Genomic DNA, 5,219 nt, shown 5'->3' on the forward strand with positions numbered 1-5,219 from the left:
ACATGTTTACAGGGATGACACTGGCTTCCAGTTCAAAGGAGTCCACGGGTAAGCCACCCACAGTCCCTGAGAGAAGGAAGCACAGCCATTCACGTGGAAGAACAATTTTTCCTGGTTCTCAATTCTTAAAGCAGTTTTTTTTTTTTTGTATGTGAAATATTAAAAATCACTCCTACCATGGCTACCACTATAGCTTTACTGAGAGTGATGCTTGATACACACCCCAGCCTCTCCCAAAACCGAGCTCACTTCCTCCAAGAGGGGCAAGGAAGGTTTCCTTTCAAATGTGGGTGTTGTAGTTGAGGTGCATGATTCAGGTGTCAGTTTTGTTCACTGCCACTTATGCAGGTTTGCTCAGTGATGGTGGGGAGGCCCTGCTCTAAGAGTTCCCTGCAGGGGGAAGGAGCTGGGCTTGCCCATCAGAGGGAGATGGGAGTTCAGCCCAGCTGTGCCTCTCTTTGGGTGGGAGTCTCTGAGAAGATCACGTAATTTCAGTGCGTCTTGGCTCTTTATCTGAAGAATGGAACTCAAGTGTGTTTGCGGAAAGGAGTAACTTAAAAAAGAAATGTCTAGCATGGTGCTGGCCTTATGGTAGATGCTAAAGTCTGTGAAATCTGTATCTCTGAGCCAGATGGAATCTGGGGAACACTTTCCCAGAAAGTCTGGTCACCAGTCCGTCAGGTCCACCAATGTACTCCCTACAACAACTCTGAGGGGGCAGCCACACAGGGCCGTTATCACCTGGCCAAAGGCACACAGCTGTTGGTGGCAGTGTCAGGAATCCCACCAGGGCCATTTGACTCCACAGCCATGCTCCTGACCACTAGGCAATCCTGCCTCTGCAATCCCCTCAGTTACCAAGAAACAACAGTTTCCCTGTGAAGCAGGGGCGTGTGTGCAGCCCTCCCAGTGCCTGTGCTACTGGGAACCCAGCCAGGCCTCCTGGCCTTTTGCTGCTGTGAGTGGGGCCTATCATGGTCACTTGGCCCTGAGCTCTGTCACTGAAGAAGAGATGGCTGAGCTAAAGAGAGCAGCACAGCACCAGCAGAACAGATGGTGGGACCATTCTGTGGGCCCCACTCTGTGACCACTTAGCTCAGATATCTGTGTGTATAATTCCATGTCCTCAGGGAAACATTCCTTTCCATTAGTTCTGAATGGGAAAGAGAGCTTAGGAAATTTTTCATCTCAAATGTCTACAGTTAATTTTTTAACTTTTTTATTTTGAGATAATTATATAGTCATAGGAAGTTATAAAAATAGTACTGGCTGGGCGTGGTGGCTCACACCTGTAATCCCAGCACTTTGGGAGGCCAAGGTGGGTGGATCACAAGGTCAGGAGTTCAAGACCAGCCTGGCCATAATAGTGAAACCTGGTCTCTACTAAAAAAATACAAAAATTAGCTGGGCATGGTGGCGGGCACCTGTAAGCCCAGCTACTCAGGAGGCTGAGGCAGGGAATTGTTTGAACCCGGGAGATGGAAGTTGCCGTGAGCTGAGATTGCACCACTGTGCTCCAGCCTGGGCAACAGAGTGAGACTCTGTCTCAAAAAAAAAAAAAAATAGTACCGAGAAGTCCCATATACCCATTACCCAATTTCCCTCAATGGTTACATCATACGTAACGATAGCATATGATTGGTGCACTGTGTGTGTATAGTTCTATGCCAGTTCATCAGACACATGAATATCTGTAACAACCTTCATAATCAAGACACAAAACTATTCCATTACCACATCCAACACATAGCTGTTCATTGTCACATGAACTCCCTTCTCCCCACCACCCCAACCCCTAGCAACCACTAATCTGTGCTCTATAATTTTGTCATTTGGAGAATGCTATATAAATGGAACTCTCCAGTATTTGACTGGATTTTGTTTCACTGAGTATAATGTCCTTGAGGTCCATCCTAATTGTAGTGTGTATCAATAGTTAGTTCATTTTTATTGCTGTGTAGTATTCCATGGTATGGCTGTACTACAGTGGATTTAACTATTCACCTATTGAAGGGCATTTTAGTTGTCTCCACTTTTTGGTTATTGCAAAATGAAGTTGCTCTGAATAGTTGTATACATGTTTTTGTGTGGACAGTTTTCATTTTTCTGGGATAGACGTCAAGGGGTTCAGTAAGTTCTATGACAAGTTATGTTTAGTTTGTGAGGAAATGGACAAACTATTTTCCAGCCTGATTTTACCATTTTACATTCCCACCAGCACAGTTTCTCCACATCTTTGGTACTTAGTACTGTCAGCATTTGGTTTTGTCATTAAAAATTCAAAATATAAAATTTACCATTCCAGCCATTTCTGAGCATACAGGTCAGTGGCATTATTTTCACTCTTTTGTGCAACCGTCACCACTACCCATTCTTCAGAACGTTTTCATCATCCCAACTGAAACTTGTATCCATTAAACAATAACTCCCTGTTACCCCTTCCCCCAGGCCCTGTTAACCACTATTGTTTTTTAATTTAGCAGTCCAATAGTGCAGTGATATCTCACCATGGTCTGGATTTATACTTTTATAATGATTAGGGATGATGAATATCTTTTCTTCCCCTTCTCCCTTCCCCCTCCTCTTCTTCTTTTTGCTTATGCCAATTTTTAGAGAACCATTTCTTGAGAAAGCTACCCTTCCTTTGTTGAATTGTTCTTATACCTTTCTAAGGATCCAGCTGGCATATTTGCGGGAGTTTATTTTTGTATTTTGTATTTTCTTCCAGGTGATCCACCCGCCTCGGCCTCCCAAAATGCTAGGATTACAGGCGTGAGCCACCGCGCCCGGCTGTACATTTTAGAATAAACTTGTCTGGCCGGGCGCGGTGGCTCACGCCTGTAATCCCAGCACTTTGGGAGGCCGAGGTGGGCGGATCACGAGGTCAGGAGATCGAGACCACGGTGAAACCCCGTCTCTACTAAAAATACAAAAAAATTAGCTGGGCATGGTGGCAGGTGCCTGTAGTCCCAGCTACTCGGAGAGGCTGAGGCAGGAGAATGGCGTGAACATGGGAGGCGGAGCTTGCAGTGAGCCGAGATTGCGCCACTGCACTCCAGCCTGGGTGACAGAGCGAGACTCCGTCTCAAAAAAAAACCAAAAAAAACTTGTCTATGTTTACAGAAAGAATCCTGGATTTTTGATAAAAATTGCATTAAATCTATACAGTGTATCAGTTTGGGGGAGAATTGACATCTTTATGATGTTGAGTTTCTAATTAATTAACATCGTCTGTCCATTATATAGGTCTTTGATTTCTTTCATCAACATATGTTCACTTCAGCATGCTGGTCCTGTCATGTTTTGTTAGACCTATTCCTAAATATTTCAATTTTGGAAGCAATTGTAATAGTCTGTGTTTCAATTTCCATGTGTTCTTGTTAGTATATAGAAATATGATTTATTTTAATATGTTGATCTTGCATCCCATGACCTTACTGATCTTACTTATTAGTTCTGGGAGTTAATTTTGAATATTCCTTGAAATTTTCTACATAGAACATTTTTATCATGTCACTGACAAATGACAATTTTATTTTTTCTTTTCTGATCTATATGCCTTTCTTTTCCTTTTCTTGCCTTATCATGCTGGGTAAGACTTCTAGTACTGTGATGAGTCAGAGTGGTAAGAGCCAACATCTTTATCTTCTTCCTGATTTTAGGGAGATATTGGCTGTAGGTTTCTTACAGATGTTGAAGAAATTCTTCTATTCCTAGTTTGCTCAGGGTTTTTTTTCTTGTTTATCATAAATGAGTGTTGGGTTTTGTCAAATGCTTTCTCTGTATCAATTGATATAATCATGTCACTTTCTTTAGCCTGCTAATATAGTGGGTTACATTGATTTTTTTCAAATATTGAACAAGGTTTGCATTCCTGGTATTCCACTTGATCATGATGTGTAATCATTTTAACACTTTGTTGGATTCAATTTGCTATTAACTTGTTGAGAGTTTTTGTGTCTACATTCATGAAAGATATTAGTCTGTAGTTTTCTTTCTTTTTTGTACTGTGTTTGGTTTTGGTATTAGGGTAATACTGGTTTATTAGTCTCTTGGCACACCGCTTTAAAGAAATACTCGAGACTAGAATTTATAAAGAATACAGGTTTAATTGGCTCACATTTCTGCAGGCTGTGCAGGAAGCATGATGTTGCATCTGCTCAGTTTCTAGGAAGACCTCAGGAAACTTACAATCATGGTGGAAGGTGGAGTGGGAGCAGGCCTGTCACGTGACGAAAGTAGGAGCAAGAGAGAGGGTGGGGAGGTGCTACACACTTTTAAACAACCAGATCTCATGAGAACTCACTCACTGTCACAAGGACAGACCAAGTGGATGGTACTAAACCATTCATTCGTGAGAAATCTGCCTCCATGATCAAATCACCTCCCACCAGGCCCCACCTCCAATTTTGGAGATTACAATGGGATATGAGATTTGGGCAGGGAAACAGGTGACCATATCAACTGGCCTCATAAAATGTGTTGGGAAATGTCTCCTATTTTCTGTAAGAGATAGTGTATAATTGGTGTTAATTATTCTTTAAATGCTTGGTAGAATTCTACAGTGGTACTATTTGGACCTGAAGATTTCTTTTTTAGAATTTTAAAGCCTGCCTGCCTGCCCGCCCGCCCACCCTCCCTCCCTCCCTCCCTTCCTTCCTTCCTTCTTTCCTTCCGACGGTCTCCCTGTGTTGCCCAGGCTGGAGTGCGGCGGCGTGATCTCGGCTCACTGCAGCCTCCCTGCCTCAGGCTCCTGTGATTCTCCTGCCACGGCCTGCCGAGTACCTGGGATTGCAGGCGCACACCACCACACCTGGCTGGTTTTTGTGTTTTTGGTGGAGGCGGGGTTTCGCCGTGTTGGCCAGGCTGGTCTCCAACTCCTGACCTCGAGTGATCTGCCCACCTCGGCCTCCCGAAGTGCTGGGATTACAGACTGAGTCTCGCTCACTCAATGCTCAATGTTGCCCAGGCTGGAGTGCAGTGGCGTGATCTCGGCTCGCTACAACCTCCACCTCCCAGCCGCCTGCCTTGGCCTCCCAAAGTGCTAAGATTACAGCCTCTGCCAGGCCGCCACCCCGTCTAGGAAGTGAGGAGCGCCTCTGCCCGGCCGCCCATCGTCTGGGATGTGAGGAGCGCCTCTGCCCGGCCGCCCATCGTCTGGGAAGTGAGGAGCGCCTCTGCCTGGCCGCCCCGTCTAAGAAGTGAGGAGCATCTCTGCC

The sequence above is a fragment of the Nomascus leucogenys genome, chromosome 4 (assembly GCF_006542625.1).
Source record: "Nomascus leucogenys isolate Asia chromosome 4, Asia_NLE_v1, whole genome shotgun sequence".
Taxonomy (NCBI): domain Eukaryota; kingdom Metazoa; phylum Chordata; class Mammalia; order Primates; family Hylobatidae; genus Nomascus; species Nomascus leucogenys.